The sequence below is a fragment of the Canis lupus genome, chromosome 5, assembly GCF_048164855.1.
Source record: "Canis lupus baileyi chromosome 5, mCanLup2.hap1, whole genome shotgun sequence".
In the NCBI taxonomy this organism is placed as follows: Eukaryota; Metazoa; Chordata; class Mammalia; order Carnivora; family Canidae; genus Canis; species Canis lupus.
The window spans coordinates 85,927,949-85,950,903 of NC_132842.1; the positions used below are offsets into that span (position 1 = coordinate 85,927,949).

At 59.9% G+C, this 22,955-nt stretch overlaps 1 protein-coding gene across 5 annotated transcripts in view; it reads left to right on the plus strand.

Annotated features, from left to right (window-relative positions):
- Positions 1 to 22,955, plus strand: part of CASZ1 (castor zinc finger 1) — a 140,964-nt gene that overhangs the window by 60,216 nt on the left and 57,793 nt on the right. For all 5 annotated transcript variants that reach the window (XM_072828423.1, XM_072828424.1, XM_072828427.1 and 2 more), the window contains exon 3: positions 17,929 to 17,980. The gene's annotated coding sequence lies outside the window, so the exon portion shown is untranslated. The remainder of the gene's footprint in view (positions 1 to 17,928; positions 17,981 to 22,955) is intronic.

The following is a 22,955-nucleotide window of genomic DNA, read 5'->3' on the forward strand; positions in this document are numbered from 1 at the left end:
GGGTTTCTGTTACCATTTAATGAGGTCGTGGGTACAGAGGGCTTTGCGTGGCCTGGGCTGTGCTGAGCCCTCGATATCCATTAATAAGGCACGTTGGCGTCCGTAGCCGTAGTAGCCGTGGTGGTCGGGGCAGTAGCTGCCCCGGGGTGGTTTGCAAGAGTGGAGGAGCTAGAGCCGGTGAAGCACTTAATACACCGCCTGACATACAGTGAGCTCAGCAAATGTTAGCTGTCACCATTATTATTACTATTATCATTATTATTTCCTGGTGCACTGATGTGGAGCGTGTCTCCTGCCGCGTGCCACTTCCCAGGAGCCCTGCTCGTCCTCCCCTGGGATTCCGGGGATGCTGCCCCCCGCTGAGTCTGGCTGGTCCTCCCAGGATGTTCAGGAGGTCCCCTCACCCCCACATTTACTCCCCGACACCTGCCGTGCTGTCATGCGGGCCTCCTGCCGGGCCCTGCGTGCCCTGTGTCACTCTCACCCCCCGGTCCAGGGCTCCCCAGGCACCCCCCTCCTGGGGTTTCCTGGCACAGAGGGCTCCCCCAGAACCCTGCCCCTGCCCCAGCCTGGCCTCCCCCAGGCCCAGTCTGACTGGGACTGTAACATAGTAGCTGAATGAACTCAGGTTTCAAAGGTTAATATCAAAATCTGGAGTGGATTACCTAAAAATTACTTACAACACCATTAAAATTCTGAACTCTTTTTGTTGTGGCTGTAAATTAATTTAAAATGTCAGGTTTTTTGAGAAATCCAATAAGAAATTGAGCCAACAGAGCAATCTGCAAACTGTCTGGCAAAGAGGAAAGTGTGTCTCTTCAATCGACAAGGAAAAATATGGAGCTTAACTGGAACCATATGGCTTAGTACTTGAGAGAAATCTGCTGAAGAGGGAGGGCGGGAGGGGGGAGGCAGTGGGAGCTCAGCTGACAGCCACACACATGCAGCGGAAGGCCAGAGGGGAGCAGGGCCAGCGCTGCGGCTTTGGTGAAGCCGAGGGGCCTGGCAGGCACCTGGCATGCGGCCTACTTGGCTGCCCCCCGTCCACGGTCACCGGGCTGCCCCAGGCGGCGACGTGGGCAGGCCGCAGCCTGACCGTGCTGTGTGTGTCCACCCAGAGCTCCCGGGCCCACTTGGGGATCCTCCCCCCACCCCAGGGAGCCCGAGCCCCCTCCTTACAGGGACCGCGGGCATCCCGTGTCCCTGCCTGGGACAGCCACCTGTGTATCTGCGAGGGCCGCCTTCCCTCGGCCCTCCGTGGGCTTCCTCCTGGCCAACATGTGGTCCCCATTACTCCCGAATTCCCCCAGATTTACAGCACATTAAGTAATTTGTAGGTTATTTCAACTCCAATCTGCCAAAGTTGAGAAAAATCAAAATAAAATTCAAACCACAAGGGAACTTCAAAGAAAGAGGAAGAGGAGGGAGACAAGAACACTTGAGTCCGTTCTCTTCCTCAGGTCTGTGTGTCCCCTTACGTCATCCTCTGGGGGCCCCACTGTCTGCCTTCCCCAGTGTCCCTCCCCTTTACCTGGGCCCCCCCAGATAAGGTGGTGACCCCTGTGGCCCCTCTGAGTGTGGGTGCAGTCCAGGAGCAGGTTGGGGGCTTGGGTTAGCTGGTGTTTGGGGCCAAGGAGAAACAGCCCCTACCCCCTACTTATAACACCGAGCCCCCCTGCTGGTTGGGTTGTTCTGGAGCTCCAAGCCTGTCTGCTTGCCTGGCCCATTCCGGGGGACTCTGCCCCAGTGCTGCTCCAGCTCCTGGTGTCCCTGGGACAGCTAACAGCTGGTACGTACCACCTGGCCCCTCCATTTAATAGCTCAGGTTACCTTATTTTGCTTTCTACCCTTTAAAACAGCCTTGTAAATAAGCAAACACTCGGTGCCAAGCACCTTCGGCACTTCGCCAGGCTGGTAAATATTTTAGTAGTGACTTGGTAACAGTTGTGTTCACTTTGATTTCCTCGGAAAGGTTCTTGGTGCTGGGGAGGGGGCCGCGGCTCTGGGAAATGGTTTGCTGGTTATTTATAGTCCGGCTCTGACCATGTGGCCTTTGCTCTAACCCTGTGGATTGTGCTGCGGTATTTTTAAAGCTAGTGTGGCGTTAACCTTACACCCCTCTGCAAGGATGGAGGAACGCTTCTACCCTCCTGAAAGTGACCCATGGAGAAAGAGCTCCTAGGTCTTGGACTTGGGAAACAAGTTCTAGACTCTTCCCCACCAAGAACCTGAATGGTCTGGGAGGCCCCAGGAGATCCGGGCTTGGGTGTGAGTTTGGGGTTGACCCATGCTGCCGTGGTTCGGACTCGGTAAGAACCTCGAGGTCCTGGAGAAAGAGAGCTTTGGGGAAGGAGGTGCGTGAAACCGAGGCCAAGCTGAACCAGGTGGCCACCCGGGATGGCTGGTGCAAAGTGGACTGTGGGAGTAGCCAGGTTGCAGTTTGGGGAAAATGCATCAATTAGACATGTTCTCTAGGCATCTGGTTCTGGAACCATATCGTGGAGGGAAAAAATGGGAGACAGGGCCAAGGAAGGCTGAGGGAGAGAGGGAGCTCCCAGTCTGGTGCCCTGGGGTCTTGACCTCCCAGATGAGGGTACCTGCAAAGGGCAGAGCCTCTCTGCCCGGTGCCAGGAAGCTGGTCTAGCTCTACCCGAACTTGATCATCACAGCTTCCATAGGTCAGGCTGCCATGTCCAGCTGGGCGCGTGCTCCCAGGCTGGACACCAGGGCAAGGGTGAGGCTGGGGGTGGAGGGGTGGCCAGGTAGGTGCCTGGCTTTAGCACACTGCTCAGAGCCACAACCACTTGCTCCTCCTTTGCTTTATGAGAAGATCTGCTGTGCAGGTGGGTTGGCTTTGAAGGGACTCTTAAGTCATGGTGCCAGTGGACCACATGGATGTTCCCCGCCCACCAGTGCCCCACAGGCTGTGCCTGAGAGGGGCTGCGGGACGGACACATGCAAGGTAGGAACAAGGCCTGTCCCCTTTCGCTGAACCAATGGTGGAGAAGAGGCCAAGGGGAAGGTGGGCACTTCCGGCCAGGGCAAAGCCAGCCTCCTGCTCCGGGAGGACCCCTCCTCTCGTTCAGCACTGACAGGTGGGGCCCTCACACCTGGGGCTTACAGTCGGAGCACTGTTCAGCTGACCGGCCAACCTGCTGCCACTCCCCAGCCTCCTGCCCTTCCCCCTTTGGCTCCTGGCGCCATGATGCGCGCCTCCCGTCTGCACCCACGCACACCCTATTGGTGCTTAGCTGCCGTGGGCGCGAGTCAGGTGAGCGGCAGACAGAGTGGCAGACCCAGCTCACCTTCTTCCCCGCGGGACTGGTGCCAGGGCTGTGCTCTTCCCGGAAGGCTTCCAAGCTCCCCCGCATGGCATCCTGTTGAGCCTGTTCCTGGGGTGCGGGGGCAGGCCTTTTGGGGGGAGAGCGTCTGCCCCGTGCTGCCCTGGCGCCAGCTCTTCCTGGAGGCCTATGTTGGAGTTGCCAGAGGCAGCAGCTGGGCCGGGGCAGGTGAGGGGGACGTCTGAGATGGGAGTCAACTGGGATGGAACCACCTTCCCACCACCACCGCGGCTCCACTAGGGACAGCCTCAGTGTCCTGGGCGGGTCCATGTTGGTGCCCACTAGATGGCCGTGGCTTCACTGACCCTCGTGGGACTTGCCCTGCAGGATGCAGACAGAGTCCCTCCCTGTGCCCTCAGCTGTACCCAGCACCCATGGAGGTGCCCAGGGACCCTTGTGGCTCTTTGGCCTGGCTCACCCTGGCTCCCCAACCCCCGTTTCAATGTCCTGGGACACTCAGGGGCGTTCTAGGGAGGAGGCAAGAAGGTAATAGAGGCCTTCTGAGTTTCCAGAATGTTTGAGCTCAAATGATAAGACATCGGCCCTCCAAGCTCCCAAGCCTCCAGTCTCCCCTGGTCCACTGTGTGGGAAAGAAGGGAGCTTAAGTGAATCTTCTCCCTCTTGGCCTTGAGTTTGGAACTGCCTAACACCTGGAATCCTCTTGTCTTTCACCTGGTATCTTGAGCCAAAAAAACAGTCTTTTCCAGTTTCCTCCTGGCCTTTGGAAATAAGGATGCCTGTCGACACCCTAAAGGGTGTCCCTAAAGGACTCCCCCTAAAGGAAAAGGGGGCTTCATGGGCCTACTGATGAGTTTAAGCGGCCCTGAGGAGCCTGGGCTGTGGCAGCTGACCCACCCACCTCAGTGCGGTCACACCGTGGGGGCTGCTGTACAGGCGTCCGCCTAGCCAGAGTGCGTGCCCAGGCACCTTCAGACTCCCTGTGTCATCTCGGGGGAGGGCACCGTGGCCTCTCTCGACAAGTGCTGGGAGAGATACATCTGGAGAAGCAGGAGAAGAGAGTGAGGGGTGGGCACCAAGAGGACCCAAAGGGGTTCCCTCTCCTCCCTCGGGACACTTCCTAGCAGGTGGGAGCAGACGGCAAAAGAGCACCTGGCCGGTGGAGGAAGTGAGGCAGGAAGGTGTGCTGCCTGGGGCCGCCCCGAGCCCATCAGACCCAGCACACCCCGAGCCTCCCTCTCTGGTTGCGGGCCAGTGCCTGAGTGAAGTGCGCCTTAGGAAGGCCAAAGGACTGGCAAAGTCCTGAGGAAGGTCAGCAGCCGCTCTGTGGGACCAGCAGCCAGCAGAGCCTCGCTCTCAGGGGGCCCCCCGACATAGGTCTGGTGGGGAGGGGCCGGGCGGACAGGTAGCCAGTCTGCCCTGCTTCTCCTGGATGCCTACATGGATGAGTCCTGGTTTCGAGCTCCCTGAAAGCTAGGAATGGAGGAGATCCTATGAAAATGATGATATGTGACAATCAGTCACAGCAATTAGTGTTTTGGTTAACAGGCCTTTTTTGTTTTCTCTCACCCAGACAGAATGTCACAAATAAATCCTCTCCTGCATTTGCATATTAATTGGATCGGAGACGTCAAGCATCTTTCATTAAAGAAAATGATCTGCATATTTGGAGACATAAAATAGTTATTTTGATGGGTTTTTTTTCCCTAAGATCAGGGGGTGGGGGAGGTAGGTGATGGGTGCAGTAGAAATTGAGGTAGAGTGAAGGCAAAGCCAGCCCCTCTGTCTGAGTTAACCCTATGCAGTCTGGAGTCCATGGGCCAAGCTTGGGCAGAAGATCATTAATATGTAAATAAATCCAGGAGCACAGGGGCCCCAAAGCATCTAGGGGTTGCCCAGGACCTGGCTTGGCCCCCGTGCGGAATGGACCCCGACCAGAGACATGGGCGAGAAGGCAGGGTGCAGGCCTGACTGCTGTCCTGGGTGCATTTCCCAGGGTAGGGAGTAGTGGGCACGGGGACTGGTTTGGTGCCCACCTGGGTCTTGGGGCTCTGGGCTTCTCTGTCCCCCGACCTTGACCTCTGAGTCAGCCTACTCCTCCAGCCTCCTGCTCTTCCTTTCTCCTTGGCTCACCCCCCTGCACCCCCTTTCTGCATACTGTCTGGCCTTGGGCTTCCCTGCGCCCGCCATCCTCCCTGTCCCCACATGGAAAGTTTTCTGGGGGCAGTAGGAGCAGAGCCTGGAGTCATTATCACAAGTACTCGAAATAACCCAGAAAGCTGCTGGCCCCATATTAGGGCATGAGTTCCCGAGAAAGCTGAGTGAATGTAGTTTTTGATAGGCAGATGGGGCTGCAGAAAGTCCTCGTGCTTCCCCCCCTCCTGCCCGCACGGCTAGGCCCCTGCGGGCCGCTCATGCCGGGTGCTGGGCAGGCACCAGGGACAGCTTCCTCTAGACATTTCAGAGCACCCCCAGGCTCTTCGAGGAGCACAGCAGTGAGGCCGGTCAGCAACATCTTATTTGCTCCCCAGCCTCCCTGCCCTCACTGGGCCTAAAGCCACAATCCCTTGTGCCTTATCCTGGCTAGGTGTTTAGGTGATGATGATGATGATGATGATGATGATGACGACGACAGGGATGACTGCCATCACTTTTTGCACATGGGAAATGTGCAGACCCTTGGCTAAAGCTTGGCGTTCATTGTCTTCCTGAATCCTCACCGCCGCCCTCTGAGATAGGGACTATTAGCCCGTGCATCTGATAGATAAGGACACTTGATCTCAGAGAGGCCAGATAAGGTACCCATTGGTGCCATCAGGGTTCAGAAGTTGCAGCCACAGCCGCGTGCTCTTCACGCAAGGCTGTGGGGCCTCTGGGCAGTGGGGACCAGTGGGGTCTGGCTCCTGCTTTCATGGCAGCCGACTGTAATTTCCGTGTACGAAATCAGAGGACGTGGGCTGAGATTCTCAGCACTGTGGCCTCCTCCCACCCCGCCAAGAAAGCCCTGCCCGTGTTCACAAGGTTTTGCAGGCAGCTGACTCCAGTGGGTTCTGTGGGCCCCTGAGCCAGAGGGGTCTGTTTCAGGCCCACCCATGCTCCTGGGGTGTGGTTTAGCTTAGAACTGTGAAGTGCCCGCTTCGCACACCCTGCTGGTCCTTGCCGCCGGTGCCCTGGGCTCTTGGACTCCCGGGATCGGGCTGCCCCGGGGGCGTGGCCAGCTCCCTGCTTGAGCTGTGAAGCTGCGCACCTGTGCAGCTCACCTCACCTCGAAAGGTGGGCCAGCCTCTCCTTGTGCCCCGCAGTGGGTCCGAGCATCCCGTGGAAGCCTGTCGGGGTAGTGTTGCCTGTCCCATGGTGCTGCTTCTCGGGGACCGCGTCCCATAAGCACCCAGATCCTGAATATTCGGGGTGTGAGGCCCTGGGCCATTGTCTTAAACTTCAGGGTTCTTTCCTTTGGCCACCTTCACCCACTAGTGGCAGTGCTTGGACTGGAATTCTGCTCCTGGGTCTAAGGGGGAAGGCGGGGACGTATGGTAGAAAGAATCAGGGCTTTTCATTCAGAATGAAACTGTTTGGACTCTGGCCTGGCTTTTCTCATGAACTGATGAACTGTGCTCCTTGGGCAGGATTTCTTCCCCCGGACATGGGCTCGTCTACGTTGAGCGCCCAGTCACAGGCCTGCAATACAAGAGGCCCCCACAAATGCCGGCTGGTGGGGGGGCATGTGCTCAGGTCTATTGCCTGGTCCCCAGTGGGCCAGGGCCCTGGAAGGGCCTCCAGGGCTGAGCGGTGGAAGTGATGAGCTCCCACAGGGCCTGGCAGCTTTGCCCAGCTTGTTCATTTTCCTCTCTGGCCCTCAGCCACTTGGTCAGCATGTGCCCTGGCAGGCCAGGTGGGGGTGCCTAGTGGTCCTCCAATTTGGGGTTCTTGGAGAAGGAGCCTTGGGTGCCCTCCTTGAGGAGCCTGTGGACAGGCCGGGTGTTTTATGGAGTCTGGGGGAGTCCTGCAGCAGCGGTATCTGTTAAATGCCAAGAAGCCAAGTTGGTTTAATATGATTGTAGCTGCTGCTTTGATAAATCAAAATAATTAAAAATAATAAATTTGATTCCTCAACCAACAGGCTGTGTGTGGGCGCAGGGCCTGGGCTGCCGAGCTAGGGCCGGGGAGGTGGGAGGGGGCCCCGGGACACGGGAAGGCCTGTCTTTGTGGGATCATAAATGAGGAGGTGGACGTGAGCTTGGCAAATCAATTAGGGGAAGAGGGGCTCTCGCTCCGCAGACCTGTTGGCCAGCCTGGGCTGGAGCCCCCGCTGGGCCTGCCCCTGGCTCTGTGGCCTCCGGCCACCCTCGGTTTCCTCATCTGTCCACTCACCTCATGGGGCTGTGTGAGGAGTCAACCTCATGTGAAAGCCCGTCAGCCCCGTGTTGAGTGGGCCCCAGCAGCCCCACTTGGTCTTCCTTTTACCCCCTTTGGCAGTGCTATGGCTGGGGCAGCCCTCAGGTACTGCTGTGGCCGAGGTGACTGGACGTGTCCACGGCAACTGAGTAACTTTGCTGGTCCAGCAGTCCGCCAGGAGCTCTTCCTCCAGCTGCCGGCTGTTGTCCTAACACAGGATTGTTCTGTTTATGAGGACATCCCCTGTTGTGGGACGTTTCTATTGATAGCTTCCTCCTGCTTCCAGAGTTGGGGCAGGAAGTGCATGCCACTCCCTGTGGCCCGGGGTCCCTGGTCTGGGAGCCGGCAGCTCTGACGTGGGTGGGTGGGTGGGAGTTGGAGAGGGCAGCTGGCCCCTGGGCTTCCCCCGTCTCCTCTCCCCTGCCCCCTCTCCGCTGCCCCCTCCACATCCTCAGGGGCTGTGTTTGGCGTCCCATCCAGAAGAGCCTGAGCGGCTGGAAATCTCAACTGAGCGGAGGGGGCAGGAGCTGGTGGGGTGGGAGGGACAGGGTGTCTGTCTCTTTAAATGCACTTTGTGTCAGTGTGATAAGGAATTTGATGGCTTTATCAGAAATACCAAAGCTTTATTTAGCAGGGTGAGGCTCACACCACTCAGCTCCACACAATCTGCTGATAAATTGCAAAAAAGAAAAAACCCAACATCTCACCAACACCCAGCACAGCAAGGAGAGAAGGCGAGGCAAGCGGAAGGGCAGAGAAGCCAACTGGGACGTTTTGGGGGTTGTGGAGTTGCGGGGGGTGAGGGTGGTGACCGGTGCGCGGGAGCCGCAGGGGCCTTGCTGAAGGTGCCGACGGGCAGGCGGTCTCCCATCCTCCACTGGTGGCCTTTGTAGATTTTTCTGGTTTTCGGCAAAAAAATACAATAAATACCTTCATTCTTCCAGGTGAAAGAGACCTTTCGTTCTCCTTGGCTGCTTTGATCTGCGGCCCCCGGCCCTCGGGCCCCCAGCCCACCTCAGTGTCTGGGCGAATCCTCCAGGCCAGTCCGCTGGCTGAGCTGCTGAGGGCAGGGCCCACCGTGCGACGGGGGAATGCGAGACGGGAGAATGCGAGACGGGCTGTCAGACACAGGAGCTGCCACTCAGAGAACGGGGATCCCCTCCGCCAAGCATAGCGTGGCCGAGGAAGCGGGGACAGGAGGGCTGTGACCCCGTGACTCTGTGCCCGGGGCGCAGGAGGAAGCGGGAGGCCGCGTTCCAGGACTTTCCAAGCTATCTGCCAGTTGGTGGCTCTGGGGGAGCCCCTGTCCTGGCCGCTCTAGACCCTGTAGCTCCTAGAGGAGCCGTCGAGGGGCGCACGGCACTTCCACGTCTGTGGCTTCCTCCTCAGGCCTTGTCTCCGCACCCCGTCTGTTTGTTGTCGCCTCTTTCTCTTGGGGCCTCCCCTCATCTGGCTTTCTGAGCAGCAGCACCCCGTGTTCCTGCCCAGTGACCCTGTTCCTCCTTTGCCTTCTGCTCCCCGTGAACCTTTTGATGTGACCAGACCGAATTTAAGCCACAGGTCCCCGCAACGCCTTTGTGCATGAGCTGTGAAGGCTTAGCCTCTTCCGGCTTCTTCCAGAGACTGCCGTGGAAAAGGAGGCACGGCTGTTCCTGCGGCTTCCTGGGGCTGTCCTCCGCCCCGCCACACGGGGCTGCCTCTAGCCCAGCTCCCCAGCCCCCGGGCCCCTCACCCCTTTCTCGGGGTGGTTACCACAGGCCGGGGCCAGAGCTGCTGCCACTACTTTGCTCTACCCAGGGTCCCCCCCACCCCGGTATCTCATGGGGTTGGTTGAAGAAGGGACGTCTCCGCCCACACGGTGGTCCCCAAACAGGGCTACAGGGCCCACGAGCTGACCCGTCAAACAGGGTGGAGGCTGGGCGAGGCCAGAGGATGCCTCAGGGGCAGCTACAGGGAACCCAGAGTCAGGAGAACAGCTGTGCACCCAGCACCCTGTCCCTGGAGCCGAGGAGCACTGAGTGTCTGTGTTCCCTGGAGGCGGTGACCCGGAGGGAGCCCAGCAGGCCCAGGCCGGGCGGTGTCCTGGGAGTTCCTGGGCTTTAGCTGCGGAGCCCCAGGATTAGCCCAACGGGCAGGCCAGGCGGAGAGGGGCAGGGCGGGCGGAGGGGCCGGCCCGGCTGGGGGGGGGGGGACAGGAGCTCCGGGAGGGGCGGGGGGGGGGGGCTGCGGAGAGGCCGCGGCCCAGACAGACAGGAGGAGTAAGTGGAAGTGACAGGGTCAGGCCAGACCTTTGTCCTCCAGCCTGATTAGAGAGTCTGCCCTGGATTTCTGGAACTTTGGGATGTTGTCGGACAAACTGGAGCTTAATTCTGTCAGGGCGCTGGGGAGATTAGAATTGACGTCCTGGGAGCACATTCCTGGCCGGGCACAGATCCAGCCCCGCTGGGAAACCCTGGGAGCACGGCTGCCAGTGTGGGGTGCCAGTGTGGGGGAGTGCCGGTGTGGGGTACTGATGTGGGGGTGCCGGTGTGGGGTGCCTGGCGTCGGGGGGGCTCCGGCGTGGGGGTGCCCGGCATGGGGGGTGCTGACATGGGGGTGCCGGCATGGGGCTGCCTGGCGTGGGAGTGTCTGACATGGGGGGCCACTGTTGTGGGGGTGTGCCCGGCGTGGGGGTGTGCCCAGCATGGGGGTGGTGCCTGCAGGCCCTGGGCCACTGCAGCCTCGCAGGCTACAGCCAAGCCTCAGGGGCCCGGGCTGTGCAGAGCCCCTCCGAGTCGGAGCCTGGCTCAGTGCCTCTGTCTCCGGCGCCGCCTCGCTAAGAGAGCTTGTGTTGGTTGAAGCTGTTTTCTCACCTGTGAGAGGGGGCAGGTCTGCCTTCTGGACCCACCGAACTCACCTGCCCTTTGATGTCCGTGGCATAACCCTGGAAAGCGGGGAGGAAGGGGTCAGGCTTCCCTCGCCCAGCTGCCCAGCCCGGGGCGCCCTGCAGGAGCCCGCCGCACACCCGGGGCGCCCCGCAGCCGCACCGTCAGCTGTGGGCAGCCCGCAGCCAGCCTGAGCCCCGCGTGCCTCAGCTCCCAGGAAAGGCCCCGCGCAAACCCAGTGGGCCCGAGCGAGGGATGCGGGCCTGCCCTCCAGCAGCATCCGGTCCAGAAGGGCCCCGCGCAGACCTAAAGCTGGGGTCAGGGGACCGGCGTGGGGACCCAGCACCTTAGCCCCAAAGCAGGCTGTTTGTGGAAGCACACGGTACCCCTCCCCGCTACCCTCCCGAGTCTAATGACTTCTAAATATTGGTAAATATTTTGGCTAATGTAGGCTCTCATGGCAGAGAGCAGAGCCGTCTGCAGTTCAGGACCTACAAATTATTTATTAAAGATCTGAGATGCGGCGCAATTATGTGGAAAGAACCCCCAAAATTAAATAAATAAGTAACAAAATAAATAAATAACAGCCACACTGGCCGCTTGCAGGCTTGGGGAGCTGCATACATGATTGCCGCCTTGATGAACTCCCCCCGGATGTAATGAGCTGATTTTCTGCTGTTAATATTGCATCTGCTGATGAAGGATTCGTTAGGATAATGGAACGAAGCTAAAATATAAATGACTCCCTGTCAAGAAGCAGCTTTTGTTTGTTGATCTCCTGACAGTTCCCGGGCCAAGGCAGGGGTTTCTGTGTGCACACGCATTCCGGATGCGGGCAGGAGGCCGGGGAGAGGGCTCGGGGCTGCCCCCAGGGCCTGGCTCTCCCGGTCCCCTGGCTTTCCCCGCCAGGTGGGACTCCGCAGTGCGGGGGGACGTCCTTGGTGCAGGCCCTCTTTCCCCCGCCGGAGGGTGGCTTGTTGCACCGAGTGGCTGGGCAGCAGCACAAGGTACCTGGGGAGCCTGGCGCAAACAACGGGATCCACACGCCAGGGGCACGGTAGCCTCGGGAGATTCAGGGGCTGAGGCTCCGGGGCGGCATGTGTGAAGGGACCCCATTCCGGGCCATCACGGAGCGCGCCTCATGGAGGCCTGAGAGTTCTTGGGCTGTGTGCACGTCGCCGTCCAGGAGCGCGGGCCCGCGTAAGGCTGTGGTGCGTCCCCTGCCGCCCCTGGCGTCTCTGACCCTGCGCTGGGTGCCGTGGGGAGTATCTGCCTCCAGCCTCGAGCTGCCGGGCTTCTCTGGCTGTCCCGTTCTGCCTTGTTGCGGCAAAATGCACGTCAGATAAAACTTAGCTTCGCCCCCAGCTTACACTGCGCAGTCCGACAGCATGGAGTCCCTTCTCGGTGCTGCGCAGCCATCACCAACTCCAGTTCCAGAAATGTTTCATCACCGCAGACGGAAACTCTGTACCCGCCAGCAGCCACCACCCGGTCCCCCTGCCCCTACCCTGCTCTCTCCCTGGACTCGCCCGTCCTGGACATTCCGTGTGTGCAGAATCACGCAGCATGTGATCCTTGCGTCTCGCTTCTCTCACTTAGCGTGTTCTCAGGTGCGTGCCTGCTGTACTGTGTATGAGAACTTCGTTCTGTCCTGCGGCTCTGCCACTGCACGCGGCTTCTCCCTCACCCACCGACGGACATTTGGGTTGTGGTCACCTTTCAGCTGTCATGAAGAGCACCTATGAACACCTGTGTCCAAGTGTTTATTTGGGTCTATTTTCTATTCTCTTGGGCAGACAGCTGGATCTTCCCCCAGCTTCTTTTGTTTTTTTTAAGGATTTTATTTATTCCTGAGAGACACACAGAGAGAGGCAGAGACACAGGCAGAGGGAGAAGCAGGCTCCATGCGGGGAGCCCGACGCGGGACTCGATCCCGGGACCCTGGGGTCACGCCCTGGGCGGAAGGCAGATACTCCACCCCTGAGCCCCCCAGGCCTCCCACCACCCAGCTTCTTAGAGGCAGGGAGCCTGGAAGTTAGCAACAGGACATGGATACTGAGCACTTACTCTGTGCCGACCACAGTGCCTGTGCATTCTTTCAGCGAACCTTTCCGACAGCCGTGAGAACGGAAGCTGCGTGGGGACTGCCTGTGGTTTCCCACAGTTCTCTAGGCCAAGGACAGTATCCAGCACTTAGTAGATACTCAAGAAATACTTACTGAACCACTGCCTTTGGGGCAGGGACTTCTGCTCCTTCTGTCCCATTAGAGAAGCTGAGTCCTGGACAAGGTGAAGCGTCTGCCTGCCAGATCCCGGGGTGATAAGTGGCAGAGGCAGGATTGCAGCCCCTGCCCTTCTCCCGTGGGCCATACGCTTCATCCGCTCACATCCAGCACCATGCCAGGCGCACAGCATGTGCTCAGTGGCGACCTACGGCTCCTGTGGAGCAGGGACAGAGAGAGGTCTAGGGTTGGTTTACCTGGTGGGGGGCATCTGTTTGGCAGAATGTGCCCATCTGCCCAAGGAGGCACTGCCTTGGCCATATCGAGCACCGAGCTGATGAAGCGGGAAGGAGCCTGCCAAGCGCACCTCCCGGCACCCCAAAGAAACCTCCTTGCTGACGGCCAGAATTGCCCCTGGCCTTGACCTTCAGGGTTCTCGGAGTGGAGGAGAGCAAGCCCAGCCCCAGCCCGGGTCCCTCCCACCAGGAGAGGATGGGTCCCAGCAGGACGGTGTCGGGCACCTGCGCTGGGTGGCCAGGCGGGGCCTCTGGGAAGTGGGAGCGTTTCTTCCCCTGCCCCGTGAGGTCTTGGTGGGGGGTGGGGGTGGCTCCTGTCCTAGAAGCCTGAGCGCAAGGCCTGGCCGCCCAGCATAGGCCAGGCCCCGGCCCGGCAGGGCTGGGTTTCTGAGGCGGGAGAAAGGAGGGGGCAGCTGGGCAGGGGGGCTCGCAGGGCAGCGTGTGGCACAGGCTGGGCGGGAGTGCCTCAGGCCCAGCGGGCAGGCGTCAGTGACTGCATCCCTGCGTTTAGACTCACATGTTGATTAAAAACACTTCCTGATCCGAGACTTGACAGAACAAGGTGGGAAACCCCTTTCCCGCCCTCCGACTGCTGGACCCTCTCTCCCTGCTGACCTTGTATGGATTTTTCAGGAATCTGGCCAAATTCCAGCCCAGACTGCGTTTGGAAACATCCCAGAGCCAACCACAAAATCCCTGCCCGCTGGCTGCCTTGGGGTGCAGGGTTCCTGTCCCGCAAGAGGGGCCAGGCCCCTGCTGCACTGTGCGGAGCCCTGGGACCCCTCTTGGTCCCACTCACCACTGTGTAAAGTTTCGGGCTTCCTTTGACCTTTCCGTTTGGCCTGGTTACGCTGCGGGTGTCACACTGACACGCATCCCGCGCATCCCGCGTGTTTGCCGAGGTAACTGCTCAGTCCCTTCTCGCAGGCCCTTCTTTCTTTTCTCCCCTATGCCCCTCCCTCCCTCCTTCTCTCTCCCTCCCTCCCTCACTCCCTCCTTCTCTCTCTCTCTTTCACTCTTTTAACATGGTTTTCCTAAAAAGTTTTTTAATCAATCAAATTTGAGGCAGAAAATAGGTTTTGTCACGCCTGGTCCCGGGGTGGTGTGGCTCTCACTCAGGCTCCTGACAGCTCCTCAATGCAGGAAGGAGGCCAAACAGAATATTTCTCGGGGAAAGTGCCCGTTTCCATGACATTGCCCCTTGTTGTCTGTGCTGCTCTCCTCCTCAAGCTGCCGCTGACATGGCCTCAGCTCCTGTGAAAGGGCCGTGGAGAGGGTGTGTGTGTGTGTGTGTGTGTGTGTGTGTGTGTGTGGATGGGGGAGGGGGCCAGGGCAGCTGGGGGGGTAGAGGGGCGGCCGACAGCTGCCCTGAGCCTCCGTGGCCTGAGAGGGCTGGGGCGCAGGTAGGGGCTGCAGGGACAGGGAGCCTGGCCTGGTGCTGCATAATCAGCTGAGCCTCATAAATATGGGGCTGGGGAGCCGTGGGGGAGACACTGCGAAGCCAAGTCGGGGATAGTCGGTGGCTCCAGCCAGAGGGGACCGCAGCCGGGTGAGGCCTCTCCGTCCCGGTACACGGGTCACAGCAGCTCCTTCAGCCTCCCCTCTGCCCCTGCACCCCCTCACCAGGGCAGCCCCGCTGCTCCTCCTCCTCCTCCTCCTCCTCCTCCTCCTCCTCCTCCTCCTCCCTGGCTCTGGCCTCCCTCCCTCCTTCCTACCAGGCCAGCGCTCCTTGAGCCTGGAGGAGCCTCCAGCACCCCACTCCCCAGCCCACTGCATCCCTACCCAGAGCTCCCCGCTGGCCCTCGGGGTCTCCCCTCTTCCTCCTCCCCACCTCAAATGTTCACCTTCTCTTCTCTCTTCTACTCTTCTCACTCTCTTTTATAATTAATGATTAGTTTTAATTGGTTTGCTTAGGCAGCCTGACAGCAAATTAACAGAAGCCAGCCCAGGGCTGCCAGGCTGGGGGAGAGACCACTGCACTCCAGCATGGCCAGGCGAAGGCGGGCCAGGCTGCGCGGGGCCCCGGGCGGCTGTGCTCCAGAAGGACAGCCCGTACAGCAAGGGCAGGCCGCACCTGGTGGGTGCAGCGACCAATGGGAGGAAGGCAACAGGACCTTGGTACACGAGGCTCAGGGTTGGCAGCTCTCCGTGCACTTCTGCTCTCCTCCGCCTCACACCCCCTGTGTTCTCATTCACATGGGACATCATCCACATCATCGAAATTAGGGCCAGGGGCTCGGCCTTCAGACTGGGGCAGGGCTGGCTTGATCGCGAGCCCGCCCATCCTCACTCACGCCCTGGGCCAACAGGGTTAGCAGCTTGATGCCTCTGGGGCCAAGCTGCTGCTTTTCATGTGGACAGGAGGGAGCCGGTCAGCGGCCCGTTGGCCTGGTCAGCTCAGCCGCCTGCCTGCGGTCCAGAAGCCCGAGGGCCACCTTCTGTGTCTGACTTGTCGTGTGCCTTGGCACAGACCTCAGCCTTTTGGTCCTCACTTGTCCAGTCAGAGTGCTTAGGATAAGGACCGTCGGATGGGTGCATGGCCAGTGGGGCGGTGGATGCACAGCCGGCAGAGAATCCGGTGTGTTGGCTGAGATCCCGGACACATTACTCCTCTTTTTTCGCCAAATGTAGGGGCTCCTGCTCTCTGTGCTTTCCTGCTCTGTACCTGTCCCCTGGCCTTGCAGGATCCCTTCCGAAGCCCCACAGCTTTTCTGGTCCTCCACGGGGACCTGGGGGTGCCCGGCCACTAGGTCACACGGGTCAGACCAGAGGTTAGGGACAGCCAGGGCAGAGACCAGAGAGGATGCCCGGGGCAGGGGCAGGGGTGAAGCTAAACTTCTCAGGGTCCCACTGGGCCTCCGGAGTGCACCTAGCTGATGTCCCTGCTCCTGTCTGCCCTGAGAGGCCCCCAACGGCCAGCATCCCCGCCCCTCCCCCTCCCTCCTCCACCCGGGCCAACTCCCGCAAAGTTTCCTGCGATTGTTGTGTGCGATCGGATCTGCAAGTTGCTCTCTAAGCTTCTTGTCACATTTTGACTTAATGAAGTGCAACTGCTGAGGGATTTGGGTTCAGCGCTCCGGCCTCCCTCGCTCCCTTGTTGTCAGAAAACAGGGGCGGTTGGGGACGGCAGCACCGTGCAGCAAGTCGTTATCATTCCGGTCAGTCTGTTTAACACAAAATTAAACAAAGAACTAATTAGTGCCTCATGAATTAATAAATGCACAGTTGCAGGGGAGGATGGGAGGGGAGAAAAAGGTGGTGGAAGGGAGATACTGGAGTTATGGGGTTGGGGGGCTTTGGGGGTTCAAGAGAGGCTGCCCAGAGCGCCCAGAGAGATGTCATGCTGTGAGCTTGGGACGGATGCACAGCCGGGTTCTGACAGCCAGGCCTGCCCAGCGCCTCTCAGCGGAGGCCTGGCTCTCCAGCCCCTGCCCTGCGGCCCCGCCCTGCCTGGCCTCTGTGTCCCCCCGCTCCCCTCTCTGGCCTCTTCCCCTTTCTGCTCTCACCAGCCTCTCCCTTCCTCTCTACTGCCCCCCATCACTGTCCTCCCAGCCGTCTGCAGGCCCCTGCTCTCATCCTCTGGGTCAGGGGGGTGCAGGAGGCCCAGGGGGCCAGCCTCTCCGGCTGCCCAGCGCCCTCCCCCTGCAGAGCCCTGTGCCTGGCAGGGTGGGCTCTGCTCGGGCAGGCACCTCTGCCCAGGCAGCCTAGCAAAGGCCGCAAAAGCTGGCAGGAGACCCAGCCCTCCTTAGGAGGACTTGTCAAGTACAATTAGCATTATCTGTCTAAATATGTCCTGGGAAAGAGAGGGCGGGCGGCAGGACTGGGTGGCATTCCCGGAGCCCCGTACAAGGTCACCTCACCTCTTGCAATCCCCCCAATCTGATTTGGGGATTACACAGCCTAAGGAAATTGGTGTTATTCCTCTTGCATCATTGATAAGCCACAAATGAAGGAGTGGGGAGGAAAAAATGTAATAAACAGAAAATCCTCCCCGAATGTGGGTAGGGTTCTGAGGCCCCTGCGGGGGTGTGTGTGGGGGGGCGTGGGGGCGTGGAGGAGGGCTGGGGGGCCGTGGAGGAGGGGTGGGGGGCCAAGGGCTCCTTGGATTTTCTATCTACATCAGGAGTCTGTCTCATTTGAACCTGGCTCCCCAAACCCCAGCTTTGGGCAGGAGGGTCTGAGCCCAGAGAGCTGGGCTGAGTTATATGTTGGCTAAAGACCCTCTGTGTTGTTGGACCGTGTCCCTTTCCCTGTGTGGGCCCCCAGCGTGGCTTGTGTGTCACTGGTAGGACCTCAGGGTACGTGGTGCTGTCCTAGCCTGATCCTGGGAGGTGAGGCTTCTCGGTGCCGTGGCCCCTGGTCCACCCTTGCCCCTCTGTCACCCCCTTACTGTAGTGAACAGCTTGGCATCTGTCATTTTTATGACGGGGTGGGGGGAAAGCCCCAGGGGCTGGGGAAGAGAGTGGTGGGACGGGCGCCGCTGTATCCTGCGGTCCCCAGGCCCCTCGGTTTAGCCACGGCATCCCTCCACCCACAGACTCCTGTTTCCGCCTCTGCAGAGATGTGTGCAGTAGGGTCTGACTGTTCTCTCTTCGGTTAGGGGTGTCCCGAGGACCCTGTATACCCCCTGTCGGCTCCTCCTGCTTTCTGAATATTTTTAGGTTTTGGTTGGCATATACTTCAATGAGCCAAAATCCATCTTGACCCCCTTCCTTTGGTCCTGGAGCATCAGCCCCTTGGCCCATAGGTGGCAGGGAGCCCTGGGCACGTAGCAGGGTGGAGGGCAGGCACCGTGTTGCTGTGGGCATCCTGCCTTGAAAGACTAACGGGGTTCCTCTCTCTCCCTCCCCAGGATGAAGTAACGCCCCTACTCTGAGAGAGGAGCCTCTAGGACCCACGACGAGGTAAGGCCTGAGAGCCCTCCCTGGTCCTGTGTCTTCCCTGCACTGGTGGCCTGGTACAGGTGTTGCTCTGGGCTGGGTCCAGCCATGCAGAGCACCCGGGGGGGATTGGGAAGACGGAGCCCAGGCATTGGAGCTACCCTGCCCATTTGAACCCAGCCAGAAAAGATGGCGCCAGTAGGAATGTCTCACATTGGCTCTTAGGCTGGATGGGGTGCGGACGCATGGCTTGTGGACCGTGGGCATGGAATGTGTCCGAGGGCATGTGGGCAGAAGCACCCCTGGTGCCAGGGTTCGCCGCCCCTCCAGACCGTCCCCAGCGCTCCGTGGCGCTGTCCGCCCGCTGTGGCAGCCGCTGCTGGCGGTCCCTGGAAGCTTTGCTCGTCACTCCTGGGGAGCCTTGTGGACTTGGAAGCCCTAGGACAGCAGCCTGGCCTCTGTCCTTGGAGCTGCCCGTCCCCAGTGGCCTCCTCCCCCCATGAGTGGCTGGTAGGGAGGAGGCCTCGGGCCATGCGCCCGGATCAGCCCGGGCTTCCCCACGCTGGCTGGGCCTTCACAGGCTGTCTCTGTCCCCAAAAGGCTTGAGGAACCTCAGGGCCACCGGGCCTCGGCCCCAGGCAGCGCGGTGTCAGAGGTGACCGGTGGAACGCCAGTGTTATGTAAATAGCGGGACCTGCCCGGCGGGCAAGCTGGCTGGCTGAAGCCATCCATCATCCCAGCTCGGCGGGGCGGGGGACAGACACGGCACCGTGCGCCTGACTCCAAACCTGTTTGTTTTCCCTTTGTCTCACGCGGTTCGGGCCTGGCTGTGACCGGCTCCGGGTTTTGTCCTGCCGGCCCCCTCCCCCGGGAGGACGGGGGGAAGGGAGGAGATTCGCGGCTCCCACCGCGGCATCCCTTTGGGACTTCAAAGGCTCCCCCAGCATTGTCTGTGCCTGCGGGCAGTGGCCCTGAAAACGTGATCAGAGGCGGCCAGTGTAGGGCAGGCCCGGCCCGCGCCCTGCGCTCTCGCTGGGGCCCGTAGATTCCTCCCTTTGCCGCCAGCTCCACCCTGGTTACAGCTCCGCTCCCCGGGCCTCTGTCCTTGCCTTCCTCTCCCCTGGCGTCCCTTCTGGCCCGCCTGGCCCACTGCTGCCCATCCCATCCCCTTGGCGTCGGCGGCAGGACACCTCTGGGTGGCGTTGAGAGCCCTAGGACGCGGAGAGCTCCGGGTCAGCCCCGCCGGCCCCTTCGTATCCTCATGAGGATCGCACGCCAAGTGAAGGGCTTCCAGGCAGGCTAGGTGCTGGGCCAGTTCCTGGACAGGGGCTGCCCGTACCAGCGCTTGTTCTCTTTTTTTTATCCATCCTCTGCTGGTAACAAGAGCCTCTGCCCAGCCCTCCCTCCGCTTCTTGGCAAGGTCCAGATTGGACACTCTGTCCCCAGGCGGCAGGACGGCATCCTGGGTATTCAAAGTCAGCCCTAGGTGCTTCCGTTCTCTGGAAGCCCACTGCCTATTTTTGTAAATAAAGTTTTATTGGAACATCACCCTGCCCGCTCATTTGCATATCGGTCCTGCCTACTTCTTACTCTACAGGGGCAGAGCAGAGTAGCAACAACAGAGGACGCAGGCCGCAAAGACTAAATATTTACTCTCAAACCCTTTAGAGGAAGAGAGCCTCCTGACCTCTGCTCTATTTTTTTAAGTGGCAAAACGTTAACATGAAAATTACCATTGTGGCCAATTTTAAGTGTAAAGTTTCCCGGCACTAAGTAGGTGCACAGCATTGCCTGTCATGCTGCGTTGGGGGCTCCGGCAGGGGTGGGAGTCAATCCCCGGGGGCCGTGGGCGGCTTGCAGACCGGGTCTGTGAGGGGCCATGCCCTCTCTCTGCCCTCCTCAGGGCCCTGTCCTCTGCAGGTCCCACCCACCTAGAAGTCCAGGCTTGTCTTCGACAGCCACCATTTCCTGAGAGCTTGGCATCCCACCCCAGGAACCCTGCGTAGCCTTCAGCCTTTTCTAAGCTCTTTTTCTCTTCGGTAAAGTGAGCAGAATAGCTGCTTCTTCTTCTTCTTTTTATTTTTTTATTTTAAAATTTATTTAGAGAGCATGTCTTTGGGGAAAGGGGCAGGGGGAGGGGCTGAGCGCAGAGGGAGAGAGAATCTCAAGCAGACTCCCCGCTGAGTGCAGAGCGCAGCACGAGGCTGGAGCTCAGGACGCTGAGATCAGGACCCAGCAGAAATCAAGAGTCGGACGCTCACCGACTGAGCCTCCCAGGCGCCCCCAGAATAGCTACTTTTGCAGACCAGTGAGTCAGTGTGGTCAGAGGTGCCTGGCTTGGGGCCTGATGGGTCGGAAGAACTCACATTCACTCCTTCCCTCACAGCGTTTCACCTCCCAGAGCCCTGGCCGTCCCTGGGCAGGTTCCAAGGGGTTCCCCACCCCTGCCCAGGGCCCTGAGAGTCTCACTTCTTAGGGAAGGTGAGTGCCCTCACTCCAGTGGGCACCATGGAAGGAATTGCCCCACAGGTAGCGGGCTGAGGACATTGGGGTTCTCTGCTACAGGGCTCTGGGAGGTCCATAAGTTCTCTGGGTCCCTCTCTCTCATCCTCCATAAACGGCTGTCCTGCACATGCTGCGTGCCTCCCGGGCTGTTGCAGGCAGTAACTAGGTGCTCGGGGAGAGCTGTGAAGGTCGCGTTCAGGGGTGCTGCTGGGAGTGAAGCAGGCCGTGGGAAGAATTTGAGTTAGAACCCAGGCCCCTTCTGGGAGAGGTGGGACTAGGCTGCAGTGGCAGTGGAGAAGGCCCCGGAGGTTACATGCTGGGCACTTGTTCCATTCACAGGCAGGGCCCAGGGCTGCTCTGATGTGTTGCTGGTGCTGTGAACAGATCTGGGAGCCTGGCTTCGGGCCCTAGAGGAGCGACTGGCCTGGCAGGGAGGGAGGCCGGGGCAGGGAGGATGAAGCGCCGCATCCACTGGCCGTCCACTCCTGCTGCTTCTGCTGCCGGCCCTCTTAGGCCTCTTTCCATGGGCTCCTGGCCTATTGTGCATCTGTTTCCCCCTCCCGGCATCCCGCCAGCTTCTCTTCCTCCTGGCCTTCCACCACCCATACTGCCACCCCCAGCTCCATGGTGCGTGTGCTCTCTCTCTCTCTCTCTCCCCCCCCCTCTCCTTTTCATCTACTCCGAAGGCTTTACTTTACTTCCTTGTCACCCTAATTGATTGCATTAACCTTTCAGCGTATTGGATTCCTCGGCATCGTGCAGAGAGCCCTGTGCAATATGCTTATAATCTGAGCCATAATGGACAGTTGCAGTCAACAAGCCCCTTCTCCCTCTGTGCCATTGGCCCCGTGACATCTCTCTTGCCCAGGCCACCACGGCCACTTCCTCCGCCAGCAGGAGTGGGGCAGTGGAATGAGGCTGGGTGGAAGCAGACACAGCTCGAACCCCCTGATGGATTTCCCTGCACCTGCCCTCCTCTTGGCTCTGCTCTATGCCTCCCAGCCCGGGTCCTCCTCCAGGCCTCTGGTCATGGAGAATCCTCTTGGCTGGGCTTTCTGCTCCTGGGACTCTTGACGGGGCCAACTTGGATTTGGGGCATAAGAGAGTCCCCTAGTTGAACTAGATGGTTCTCAGAGCAAACCTTGGCTTCTGAGGAGGCTTTGGGGAAAGATGATGGTGACCACGTGAGGTGATGGAGAGATGTGATGCCAGCAGCAGAGCAATAAGCTGGAGGGAAGCCTCTGCAAGGCAAGCTGGCTTAGCCTCACGGGAGACTTGGCACAGGGGGAGGCAGGAGAAAATGAGCGCCAGCGTCTCAGGTCAGTAGGGATGGGCTCCCTCAGGTGGGTGCCTGGATGAACACCTCCTTGCCCAGCATCAGGCAAGGAGGCCAGTCTGTGCCAGTGGCCTGATCCTGGGAGCCCAGCGAGCCCTGGCCCCGTGGGTCCTGGCTGGGACTGCCAGCCCTCAGATCCACAGCCCGGTCAGCCCAGCCTTCATGCACAATAGGATGGATGTCGGCTTGAATACATTAGTGTCAGGCCCGAGGAGCAGGACGGGAGCCCCCCTCGGCCCTGCCCCTTCGGTCCCTCCTCTCTCCCGACTGTTCCCCGGCCCCGCCCCCACCCTCTGCCCATCAGCCTCTCCTCCTGAGCACCCCCCTCCTGCCCAGCCTCTCCTCCTGAGCACCCCCCTCCTGCCGTCACGTCACTCCATCACTCCGAAGGGCAGGCTTTGGCAACAGGGGGCCGGACTAGGTCCTTCCCACCCTCTCCCAGGGATTTTGGGGGTGGGCAGAGGGCACAGCAGGGAGAAGCCAAGCAGCGAATTAAAGTTTGGTGATTGTCAGTGTCAGGAGAAGCTAAATAACCCTGTAACTAGTATGAAGGTGAATTCACGGTCTGCTGCACATGGAAAATATGAGTGCTCCGTGAGACGAGGAGAGTGAACGGCGGAGGCCGCCTGCCACGGTGGGCAGCCTCCTCTCCAGGGACCCGAGCAGAGAGGCAGGAGGAGGGTCGTGCCCTCTCCCATCCCTGCCAGGGGACGGCCGCCAGGACCCCATCCACGGGTGGGGGCAGCCCAGCGCTGGAGACCCAGCCCCAGCCCTCCGATGCCAACCCTTCCGGCCAGGCCCGTGTCCGTCCCTCCTCACTCGTCCTGACTGAGCGCTCCCTCCGTGCCAGGCTACGTGCTATGCCCTTACGACCACTCCGTGCAGCGAGCGCTGCCATTCTCCCCCTGGTTTTGTCCGCACTTTTTTATAATCCACTTTACTGAGCTCTAATTTACAAGCCAAGTTTACAATTCAGTGGTTTTTTAGTATATTCCCAATATATTGTGTGATCACCATCACCCTCTGATATTTTCATCACTCCAGAAAGAAATCGCATACTCATCAGCAATCACTCTACACTCCTCCTCGCCCCCCAGCCCTGGGCAGTCACTCTTTATTCTCTTTGATCCTGAGAAAATGGAGGCTCAGATAGGGTCA